Source organism: Zalophus californianus, chromosome 7, assembly GCF_009762305.2.
Source record: "Zalophus californianus isolate mZalCal1 chromosome 7, mZalCal1.pri.v2, whole genome shotgun sequence".
NCBI lineage: Eukaryota > Metazoa > Chordata > Mammalia > Carnivora > Otariidae > Zalophus > Zalophus californianus.
In genome coordinates this window covers 55,582,268-55,595,134 of record NC_045601.1, presented here as the reverse complement: position 1 = coordinate 55,595,134, position 12,867 = coordinate 55,582,268, and positions in this window count along the sequence as shown.

The window sequence follows — 12,867 nt, the reverse complement described above, 5'->3', positions numbered from 1 at the left end:
ATGTGAATGTGGACCAAAGAACACCTTAATTGTGGCTTGTGAAACCCTAAGCTGAGGACCCAGTTAAGTCGTGCCTGACTTCTGACCCACCAAAATTGTGAGTTAATAAATGTATACTATTTTAAGCCATTTAGTTTGTGATAACTAATGCAGCTTTTATGTGTTGTTTAGATATTCAGCCTATTAGTACATACAGTGTTGTCCCTTCTTTGGTAAAATTTTATGTTAAATATTGCTGCCCTTTTGCATTATGATATTTCTCTTTCTTAATCCTTCCCATATGTGTCCCTGCCTTGATCTTCATTGCAGAGGCTCTATGAAACAAAAACTCCAATGAAATGGTACCCTATAGATCCCCTGGGATTTCTGGCTGCATTTCTACTTCAGAGATCACATGTCCATGATCCACAGCCTCCATCCCCTCAGGTCCTTTGGGACATTCTCTTGACTAAATCTCTGAGGCTGGGCAGAAACACAGTCAACTCAGCTCACACAACTCAAGCTGCAACTGCAGTGTGAGGAATACCAGGTTAAGAACTAGGAGCAGATTAAGCGTGAAACCAGGGTTCATTCAATCCACTTATCTTGGGAACGCTTTAATTTGAGGCTTCTAGAGTCTTCCTTTTTTCCTTCTCCTTGACATCAACGTGTTCCTCCTCTAAGCCTCCATCCCTGAGATATAGGCATTTACTTGTTAATTGCCCCTACTTCCAGATGTGAATCCAGCCTGGCTTGGTCACTAGCCCTGTTCCTTCCTCCTTCCTTCATTCCTTTCATCCTTCCTACCTTCTTTCTTCCATAGTTCTTTCATTTTTTAATCCCTGTATAATTCTCCATAGTTCTCTTTCTCTACATCCCTCATTTGCTTTTCATTATTATAAATTTTTCTCATACAAGTAATACATTATTGTCATATACAAATGTATCTTGTGTGGCATCTAACTATATTTGTCAGCTATCTTTTTCAGACAACAAAATAACTTGGAGCTTGTTTCTCTTTTCATACATATGTAATCATTCTTTAAAACTACTGTATGATTTTATTGTATTATTATTAGTATATCACAGTGTGTCTATCCCCTTGACTATTTAGATTGTTTCTGATATTTTGCTATTATAAGCAAATGCTGTGTGCATTATTGCTTGGCTGCATAGGTTAAAAGCAGTTCTTAAAGAGGAAATGTCCTTTTTAAATTTTTATTTATTTATTTATTTTTAAGGATTTTATTTATTTATTTAGGGAGAGAGCACGAGTTGGGGGAGGGAAAGGGAGAGAGAGAGAATCTTCAGCAGACTCTGTGGTGAGCCCGTTGCCAGGCTCGATCCCACAACCCCCAGATCATGACCCCAGCTGAAATCAAGAGTCAGCCACTTAATCATCTGAGCCACCAAGGCACCCCTCCTTTTTTTATTTTATAAAAATAATTAATTATTGAAATATAGTTGACATAAAATGTATTAGTTTTGGTTGTACAATACAGTGATTCAATAATTTTATATATTATGCAGTGCTCACCACAATTAAGTGTAGTTACCACCTGTCACCATACAACATTATTACAATATTACTGACTATATTCCCTATGCTGTATGTACCTTTCATCTCCATGACTTATTTATTTTATAATTGGAAGTTGGTACCTCTTAATCCCCTTCACCTATTTTGCCCATCCCCACTCCCTCCCCTCTGACAACCACCAGTTTGTTCTCTGTATTTATGAGTCTGTTTCTGATTTTTGTTTATTTGTTCCTTGTTTTGTTTTTTAGATTCCACATATAAGTGAAATAATATGGTATTTGTCTTCCTCTGATTTATTTCACTTAGCATATTACCATAAATCCAACTATGTTGTTGCAAATAGCAAGATCTCATTCTTTTTTATGTCTGAGTAACATTCCATTATATGGAAATATATATATATTTATATATATATATATATATATATATATATATTTATACACATCTTCTTTACCCATTCATCTATTGATGGACATTTGGGTTGCTTCCATGTCTTGGCTATTGTAAATAATACTGCAATAAACATAGGGGTGCATGTATCTTTTTGAATTAGTGTATTTGTTTTCTCTGGGTAAATACCTAGTAGTAGAATTACTGGATCATATGGTATTTGTGTTTTTAATTTCTTGAGGAACCTCCATACTGTTTTCCACAGTGACTGCACAAATTTACATTCCCACCAACAGCATATGAAGGTTCCCTTTCCCCCACATCTTCACCAACACTTGTTATTTCTTATCTTTTTTCTTGTCTAGCTATTCTGACTGGTGTGACATGATATCTCATTGTGGTTTTGATTTGCATTTCCCTGATATTGAGCATCTTTGCATGTGAATGTTGGCCATTTGTGTGTCTTCCTTGGAAAAATATCTATTCAGGTCCTCTGCCCATTTTTTAATCAGATTATTTGTGTGTTGTTGTTGGTTTTTGTTTTGTTTTGTTTTGTTTTTTGGTGTTGAGTTGTAGAAGTTCTTTATATTTTGGATATTAACCCCTTATCGGATATATCATTTGCAAATATCTTTTCCCATTCAGTAGGTTGCCTTTTCATTTTGTTGATGGTTTCCTTTGCTGTGTAAAAGCTTTTTATTTTGGTGTGGTATTGCCATCTTAACAACACTAAGTCTTACAGTACATGAACATGGGTTATCTTTCATTTATTTAGGTCTTCTTTATTTTCTTTCAGCAATGTTTTCTAGTTTTCAGTGTACAGATCTTGTACTTCCTTGGTTAAACTTATTCCTAACTCTTTTGTTCTCACTCACTCTCTCCATCTATCCTTTCCTTTTCCCTTGTTTATTTTGTCTCTGAAGCTGAACGTTTCTCCCATTTAAATACCAACTTCATTACATAGCTTTAGATCAAAGCACTTCTTAAGTTCTCTAGAATTCACCTTCTTACTCGTCCTGTGCTCTCCTGATAAAAAGTTCTTGAGCTTCTCTTCTTTGTGCACATGTCAAAGCCAAGGCTGTCAGAGCTGCTCCCAGAATTCAAAGTAGCAATGTGTGTAGGTGGGTAGGAGCCCAGCAGGCCTTTTAGGGCAGTGGGGATGCGCGGGGGATTTGGCCAAGGGAATAGGAAACTGTTTTGACCTAAGTGAAGCAGAGTAAGTCACCCTAAGTAGATCTCCATCTGTACCCAGGAAAGACCTCAGTCATTTCTGAGTGTCTAGGTTGCTCTTTAGTTTGTTTCTGGCCTTTTTTTCTTTGTTTTCCCAAAGCTTCATGAGTCATCTCTGTTTGAACAGGCTCCTGGAGTCATTCCTATGAGAGTTTTGAGGACTCCCAGCTTTTAGGTGAAGTGTCACATCTTGTTGAAGAAGTCTGGACGTTTATCCACCCAGAAGCCCTTAGTCTCTATGTTTAATAGCAGGAATACCTGCTTGGAATACATTGGGGGATCTTTGAGGCTTTCAAGATTCTTATGAGTTTAGTGAAACACTGGTATCTGGAGAGGCTCTGGTTAGTTTAGAATATCCATCTTGAGATATTTCCTGAGTCGTGAACAATGAACTTCTGTGTGTCCCAGTGAGGCCCAGGCAATTTTCAAAGTTTCATTCCTCAGCTCAAGATATATCTTTCTGTAGTGCAGAAGGCAAAAGATTTAAGTTAGGATAGAATATTAAATTTGGGGGGAAATAATATGTAAATTTTTACGTCTTTAAGAGTATGCCTTCATTATCTTTATATAAATTTTTTTCCTGAAAAAGACCTAAATTCAAGAAATTCAAGATATAAATGAACAAGAGTTACTTTTTAAACAGTAAGTAAAACCGCTTGCCATAAAAATTACAGTCAGGCCTAGACTATCAGTATGGAGCTGATTAAAGAAACATAAACACTGATCTATGAATGAATGATCGAGAACTGTGTGTGAAATATTCCTATTCCAATTGACCAAATAAAAAATTAATTGTAGTCAATTATATCTTTTTTAAATTTTTTATTGTTATGTTAGTCACCATACATCATTAGTAGTCAATTATATCTTAATAAAAAAATTGTAAAGTGAATAAAAAGGGAGAAAATGGCAATAGTCAATATATGAAGAGTAAACAGTAACAAAGAAATTTATTTAAATGTTCCCTTCTCGGGCGCCTGGGTGGCTCAGTCGGTTAAGTGTCTGCCTTCAGCTCAGGTCATGATCCCAGGGTCCTGGGATCGAGCCCCGCATCGGGCTCCTTGCTCTGCAGGGAGCCTGCTTCTCCCTCTCCTCCCCACTTGTGCCCTTTCTCACTATCTCTGTCTCTCTCTCTCAAATAAATAAATAAAATCTAAAAAAAAAAAAATGTTCCCTTCTCATATGAATTGGTTCAATTATATGCAAGTGCCAAATAAATACTTTAAAGTATTATAATCATTCGAAAAGAATCTTCTATGCATCCTCTAAAAATGATGAGTAGCTGTAACTGGAACACAAATCTCAATGTCTAGGTCATATAAGTAGTTGTTCTTTCCCAGAAAATTGGATAGCTAACTATTATCTAACCTCTATTTCTCTACTTTGTGTCAGAGAGTTTCTTAGAAAAAAAATATGAGGTCAGCAGTTAAGGTCCAGGTCAACATTTGTGAAGAGACCTCATGCTGCTCCATAGCAAAAACCCAACCACAGCCAGTCTTTGTGGCCAAGACCAAATGACTGGGGTGACCCTGCCATTATGTGGGACCTGGGAAGAACTGAGGTTTTCTTGGCTTGGTTCACAGTAGGGGGTAGAGACCAGAGTTGCCCTTTTCTGTTTGTGCTCCTCATATCACTGTATCAGTTGCAAATTCATTCCTTCAGCAAATATTTATAAGGTACCACCATGTGCCAGGCACTGGTCTGGGCACAAACAGTTGTTACCCAAATCCCCCACTATGGCTCTAGGGTCCATTGTTATGGCCTGGCCACAGTTTGAGGTTGGCAGCTCATTCCAGAACCCACATTCCGAGGAAAATATACTCAGGAAAGAAGGCAAATTCGCCTTTAAATATATTCTGCTTACAACTCATATTTTCAAACCTGATTTGAGTGACTTGATATAGTTGCTTTAATGTATGGGAACAGTGAATGGGACGTGTCTGATTTTCTGCCTTATAGGTAGTGGTTGGAATTGAGGCACAATGCAAAGAGGAAAATTTGTCCTATAAAAGTGTCTCACAATAGTAAGCCCTCTGTTCAGGCTTGGTTTTTTGCTACGATTTTAATTAAAAAAGCACATTTTAAAATTCAGTAGCCTTAAAGGATTTTAAATTACAAATTATCTCTGAGTTCCAGAGGAGAGAGTTAACATTCAGAGCCAGTAGAGAAATGGAAAAACACTGAAACAGATAAATACAAACCAACTAAAGTGAAAACAAGATGATGGAAATGTGGATTCCTCGGTAAGGACTTTAAACTTTTATTCGATTATTTTTTCAGTATTAGTCTACGTTCCATACACAATTCTATTTAGAAATGATAGGTGAAAACTTGATTGTTTAGATGTGTTGCTCTTTTTTTATTATACCTTACATAAAGTTTAGTGAAATGTTTATATCAGCATCATCTTTAACAAAAATTACATGACTGAAAATTGCAGAACTAAAACGAATAGTAGACCTTTACAGAAGGTCATCAAAATAAAGTGGGGCTAAAGCACAGACTCCAAACAAGTTCTGAAATTAGACTGACAAATTTACCATTGGCCTGGTGATTAAGTGTGTGGGGCCATTGTGGAATTTCCAGATTAACAGAGCCCAGAGGGGCCTTCTGATCCAGGGCTTCTCATTCATGTTAATTTTTGTTTGTTCTTCTTAGGTTTTAATATTAACCATACCTCCGGAGCTATAATTAGCTCATTTTGATGTTCTGTATCATTGGGTTTTTTTTTTTTAGCTTTTTTTTTTCTTTCAATGAAAGGAAAAAAAATTATCTGACTCTTTAAGAGTTCCATACTGGATTGGACCTGGAAGAAGTGTCAAATATTTCCTGTCCAGGATTGCTTTCATTAAGTGAGATGTTGTAAATTAAGTGCATGGCACAGCCTCTGAAACATAGACTATTTCATCATTATTATTGTTACTATTATATATCTAAGTTTTGTAAGGAAAAATACATTAGTGAATATATGATCTTCTTTACATTGTTTATCTTATTTTGTATACTTTTCTGTTTTTTCCTTTTGTATATTAACTATATTGTATGTATAATCAGAAAACACAATGAAAAGGAGAAGAACCCTTTAGAAAGAGTATGACCACAAGAAAGGATCCTGCCTTTATTGTGAACCAGCAATTTGAGTAATTGGTCTCAGGAGATGGGCTGCTCTGGCGGCCACAGGTAGACTGGGACCAACCATGGGGAACATTCTCCTCCTTGTGCCCTGATAACCTCCCCCAGGGAAGGTAGGCTTTGTGCACTCCCTCCAAGCCTGGAGGGTAGGTGTGGCCACTCTCACTGATGTCCTTGGAGCCCTGCACTGGAAACCCATGCGGCAAGCCGATACCCTTGGGGCCGCCCGTTGAATAGTCACTTTCCCTGCGAACTGAATGTCTGGGTCTCATTTCTCCATCATTAAAGGAGAGGAAGACAGTCATGTCTGGTTTCCCTTCAGAAAGGCATTCCAGGAATCAGCTGAGTGATATCTGTAACTAGCCTCGGCGAAAACCCTCTCCAACTTTGCTACAGTTATCAATGATGCCCAGGGGTGATTCCTAGAACCAGGAGGTGGACCAGGAGGCCCCCATCCAACCCTGTGTTTGAGGACGTCTGCCGCCCAGCCCCACAGCCTTCCAGGCTCATGCTTCCTCGGGTGCCCTGCATCACTTATTTATGTCTCTAAAACCCAGTGGAGTCAGTAATGGCCTTTCTGTCCCTCTCTGAGTCTTTCCACTCTTAAACCGAAACCTCCTGGGACTTCTTTCAAACCAGTTCCTTAGTCTTCATTGTACTTCCTCCAACTTCTTTGTATTCAAGTCCAGTTGAGGAGGTCTAAATTCAATGTTTCCTCTAATAGATGCTAAGCAGTCTTCAGCAGAGTAAAGGATGGTTTGTCTCCTTCAAGGCCATAGAGGAGTGATCCTAGGAAGAGGGAGCATCTAGAGGGAAAATAGGGCTTCCATGTCCAGGAGAATTGAGGTCAAAATTCCGCTTCCCAGTCTACCTGCTGGTGACCTAGGCAACTCATTTACTTTGCTTTGTCTCAGTCCTTCACAGGTAAAAAAGGGATTCCTAATACTTCATAAGCTAACTGTGGGGAGTAAATGAGAGAGTATACATAGAAGTGCTTGGTTCAGGTTGTCCATGGTTTTCATACAAATTGGCTTAAGTACAAGCCAATTATTTCATCTGGTGTTCAACAGAAGAAATGTGATCTGTTCTAAAGCTGGAGAAAAAAGTATCTAGAGTGGATTTACTAAAAACAAAAACAAAAACAGAACTGTTGTCCTGTACTCTAAGACATGTTCTGGAATACTTTCTAGCTATCTTTATCTTTTTGCCTTAAATGCTGACTTTATTTATTTTTTATTATGTTATGTTAATCACCATACATTACATCATTAGTTTTTGATGTGGTGTTCCATGATTCATTGTTTGGGTATAACACCCAGTGCTCCACGCAGTACGTGCCCTCTTTAATACCCGTCACCAGGCTAACCCATCCCCCCACCCCACCTCCCCTCTAGAACCCTCGGTTTGTTTCTCAAGAGTCCATCGTCTCTCATGGTTTGTCTCCTCCTCTTATTTCCCCCACTTCATATTATGCAGCCATCAAAAGGAATGAAATCCTGCCATTTGCAACGACGTGGATGGAACTGGAGGGTATCATGCTGAGTGAAAGAAGTCAATCAGAGAAAGACATGTATCATATGATCTCACTGATATGAGGAATTCTTAATCTCAGGAAACAAACTGAGGGTTGCTGGAGTGGTGGGGGGTGGGAGCAATGGGTTGACTGGGTGACAGGCATTGGGGAGGGTATGTGCTATGGTGAGCACTGTGAATTATGTAAGACTGTTGAATCACAGACCTGTACCTCTGAAACAAATAATACATTATATGTTTAAAAAAAAAGGGATAAATGCTGACTTTAAAGCCAAGTTCCATGATAAGATCAAACTTCCCTAGGTAAGAGCTTACCTTACAATTCCACAGTTCTCAGCAGTTTACAGAAAGTTCCAATGACACATTTTTTTTAAGCTTAGTGATTTTGGAACCATTGCCCCAAAGATAAATGCCACTTACAGTCCTCAAGGAGGGATAACTTGATTTAGAAATATCTCCTTTAATCCCCAGAAATCCCTGTGAAATAGGAAGGAAAAAAACCAAGATATGAGCAGTGTTTGAAGTAGTGTGAGTGCATAAGAGATAAAAAGCATATCCCCAGATTTTTAGGACAAAGTAAAAAATTTGTTGCAAATGAGTCAACCTCCCTCAGATCTAATAACAAATAAATGAAGGAAAAAGCAAAACCTTAGGATCTTTCCCATATGTCCATCAAGATAAATAACAGGTAGCAATTGCTTATTATAGGTCAGGTGCTGTTCTGAGCAGATTGCATATATTAAGGTGTTTAATCCTCCTATGAATTTATGGGCAGGAATTGTTTCCATCCTCACTTTCCAGAGAAGGAAGCTTAGGCACAGAAATGAATAATTTTCCCAAGGTTTCATAGCCCATGCTGCAGAGCTGAATTCAAACTCAGGCCATGGGTTCTAGGGGACCACACTTCTCACCCCTGCACCACGTTGCTTCTCTCAAGTGTGGCTGCTTGGAATTTCTGGCACAGCCTGGTCTTTATCCCTCACTTGGGAAGCCGTAGAGTACAGTAGTGAAATGCACATACTTGGGTGTCGAAAAGATTCATCTTTTAATCCCAGCTACCCCACTTAGTGGAGAAGCAGGAAGCGGCAAGCGATTGCCTTCCCTGCTCCCTCCATCTGAAACCGTGGCTGGGGAAGAAACTGAGGTTTAAGGGATTAAGATATTTAAAATAGAAATCATGTTCTGTACCCAAACCCTGAGTTGCTTTGCCACTCTCTGAGTCAGCGTGCTGTAGTCCAGTCATCATGCATTCAGAAATCTTCCTGAACATCACCTGTCTCGGATGTGCTAAACGGTGTTTTATTTTTTTTTAAACAATCTAAGTATACATGGATAAAGCAGTGTGAATTATGGAGAAAATTAGTGTATTAACACTTTGAGTTAATGCTAATTCAGGTAAGATAAATTCTTACTATTTCTTCCAATTTGCTGCATAATCTTCTTTATCACCTACAGCAGAATTATTATGGGCATGTAATAGTAGGAAAACTACCCCTCGTTGAGTACTACTTTGTGCTAGGTGCTTTACTTAAATTCTCATTCAGGTTCTCAGTGAGGTTGGTAGGTATCTTTACCCGTCTTTGTTGATGGGAATTTGGAGCATAGAGCACTCTCCGGCGGTTTGCTTTAGTTCCCACTGTAGCCCAAAGTGACGGAGGCATTGTTAACACCTTGACTCATTCTGATGCCCATGTGTGTATTTTGCAGCAATCCTCTACTTCTTCCCAAAGAATAGACCAAGGCGAGGCTATGTTTATAGCTTCTGACCTGATACGCTATAACTTTAAAGGTCAGTGTCTATCTCATATATATCTAATAACTATTTTTTAAGATTTATTTTTTTCAGAGAAAGGGAGAACACGTGTGCGTGCGTGTAGGGGGGGAGGGGTAGAGGGAGAGACTCTCAAACAGACTCCTGGCTGAGCTCGGATCCCAATCTCACGACCCATGAGATCATGACCTGAGCCAAAACCAACAGTCAGATGTTCAACCAACTGAGCCACCCGGGAGCCCCTAATAACTGTTTTGTTAAAAAATTTGCATATTGTTGATCCCCCTAAGTATCCTGCATCTCCAAATTAATTTCTAATCTGGCAGATTCTATTGTGTAATTCTCACTAAAAAATATCTTCAAACTGAAAAAAACCAAGAGGCTTATTTATGGTTCTCTCAAAAGCGATTATGCAGAAAGGAAAATCAAGTGACACCTTTCTTCAAGTGTGGACAAAAGATTAGCTTTGATTAACTCAACCTCTGGCTCCGAGTTATTTCACAGTTGCAGGGACAAAAATTATTGGCTGTGCTAATCGCATTTGGATGAAACATCGAGTTTTATAGAAATCATCCCCAGATTGTTGTTTTTTCTGGCCTGTTCATACAGCTAATTCATTAGCAGAATGAGCAAGCCATTCTTGTAACAGAGCAGGGCTTCTTTTGATGAAACAGAGCCCCACTGCAAGCTTTTCTCCAGAATCTGGGAAAGTGGTGCATTAGTCTGTGTTATGCATATTTTCCTTTTGAATTCCGTTGGCCACCAACAAGTATGTGATTGTAAGAGACATTTAACGCAACAGGAAACTTAGTTAGAGGACATCAGTTCCAGGTTCTTACTGGTTTATCCTTCAAATACATTTTTTCCTAAATTACCTAAATAGCACATAGATAGAGACACACACACATTGACACACCATTTCAGGCCATATGAAATTTCTTCATACGTTCACTAACCAAAATAGATGTTTGAGAGGGGAAAACACAAGTGAACAAATCCACAGTGGAAATGGGAACCAGAGCAAATGATCTGAGCTCTAGTGGCTCCTATTTCCCCTCCGTCTCAAAGGCACACATGGAGATGGATCAGATCTAGTGGTCAAGTGTGCACACGGATGGTAGCAATTTTCTACCAGTACTGAGCTGACACAGGAGACCTAGAGAACAAAGATGGTTGGTAAGGGTGGGAAGAGAGGTCATTCCTCCCTCCAGTCTTTCAAGAAATGCCAGTTCTCTCTTGAGCAAAAGAAAACAGAACTCATCAACATGTACCTGGCCCTCTGACACTTTCTTATAAAATAACTCATACGTCGAGTATATATGTACATGATTCTCCTGATGAATTGGGATTCTTGGTTTAAAGAGTAAGTTGATCTTTGGGACTAAGGTGGGGAGGTCCTCTCTGGAAGCTATAATAACATTTTTTTCAGCTATAAGGGTGCGTTATTGGTTCCTGTAGAATAAGGTTGACTAAATTGTACACTTCTGTCTCTGGAGAACTGGACCAGAGTCACGACAGGAGGGTACGAAAGGGGGAGCTTGTCCCACCTGCAGGAAGGAAAGAGGTGGACTAGGCACTCAAAAAGATACTCAAATATAAAATTGTCCCTCAGCTGGTCCTGGGTGTGAAACTCTTGAGTTAATGTAGAAAAACAAGTATCTATCAGACAAAGGAAAAGTCAGGAAAATTCATCTCAACAGCTAAAAAATAGGATTATGTAGACTACCTCTCAATTACAGCTTTTTAAAAAAATCCACACACAATGGCTGGTTATTCAGCTCACTTGGGATTCATCCCAGAACGCTCTTTTATTTCTTGATTTGCACAGAGAAATGAATTTAAAATGATAAACTGACATGTTAAACACCAATCTCAAATTTAACTGAAATTATTCCATGCTCCCGTGAAGCCCATTATTTTGTTTTGTCTTGACTACGGAAGGGCAAAAGAAGCAGAAATTAAAAAAAAAAAAAAAAAAGCTTCTCTCAAATTCCCCCCCCCCCTTTTTTTAGAGAGAGTGAGAGAGGGGAGAGGGGGAGAGGCAGAGGGAGAGAGAGAGAATCTTAAGCTCGGAGCCCAACTCGGGGCTTGATCTCACAACCCTTTCAAATTCCTTTTACCTTGTCAAGAGCAAAGGGATGAAGGAAGTGGAGATTTGTGGTATTTCTGGTTATCATTTAAGCTACTTAAGAAGATACCTTAAGTTGGGTGAGGCCACACAGGAAAATTCCTTATATTTTGTGCCCCTTAGACATGATGTGGCTCCCTCCCAGGAGCTCACTGTGCCCCTTCTGAATTAACTGAAGTGACTGAGTTTATGCCAAAATGTGTTCTGAGGAACATATGTGTCCCTGCGGAGACAGCCATGGTAAGACTGTCAGCAAACAAGGGCTTTGCCCTCCTTTGGCTTTAGCCTCGCCTCACCCTGCTGCAAGCCCAACTGATGAGTGTGGGAACAAAGAAGTACTCCATTTGCTTGTGGTAGTGGAGTGAGTGAGGGAAGAAGCTGCCTCCTTCCCTCAAAGAAGCCTCTTTTAAAAGGGCAGAGCTGCCTGCTTTCTACCTGGAGCAGAAGATCTGGATCAATTAGACATTCAACTTATAAGGCTTTTATTTTCATCTGTTTTAAGCCTCACCATAAGCCAGCGAGGGAGGTGGAAGCTGGCAAGAGGTAGTACATAACCCTGCTATTTATTGAGCATGAACCACAGGCTGGGTAATCTGCTAGGACCACGCACACAAGGTAGATATAGTGAGGTACCTGTTCTGAAGGGAGTGACATGCATTCTAGGGGAATATGGCAGGGAAATTGAGACAGGAAATTGTACATGAAATTGCGCTTAGTGTTGGTATCCTAGAAAGAGGCTGAGTTTGGATGTAAGGATTCAGGTCTGGGCAAGAAGATGAGGGGTTTTCGTGTTTTTCGTACAAGGAAAATAGTTTGTTAGAGATGTTTTAGTCTAAAAAGTATTTGAAGTGTGTTCAAAACTAAAACTATCATGTATTTTCCCTAAAATAGATAGGAGAGGTATCCAAATTATCTAAGAAGTTGTATCAAATTTATGTTGGCAATGTCGACTTAAAATTTGTTAATTAACTATTGAGTCGATCAAAATCATCTTTACAAAATATACGTAAGTTATGGTTTAATCCCTGGGAACTTAAAAAACAATCTGTTATGAAAAATGTGAAACACAGATAAAAATGAAGAGAATGATGTGATGAACCCCTGTACCTACCATCGACCTCCATCAACTATCAGCACATGGTCAGTCTTGTGTCGTATGACCCT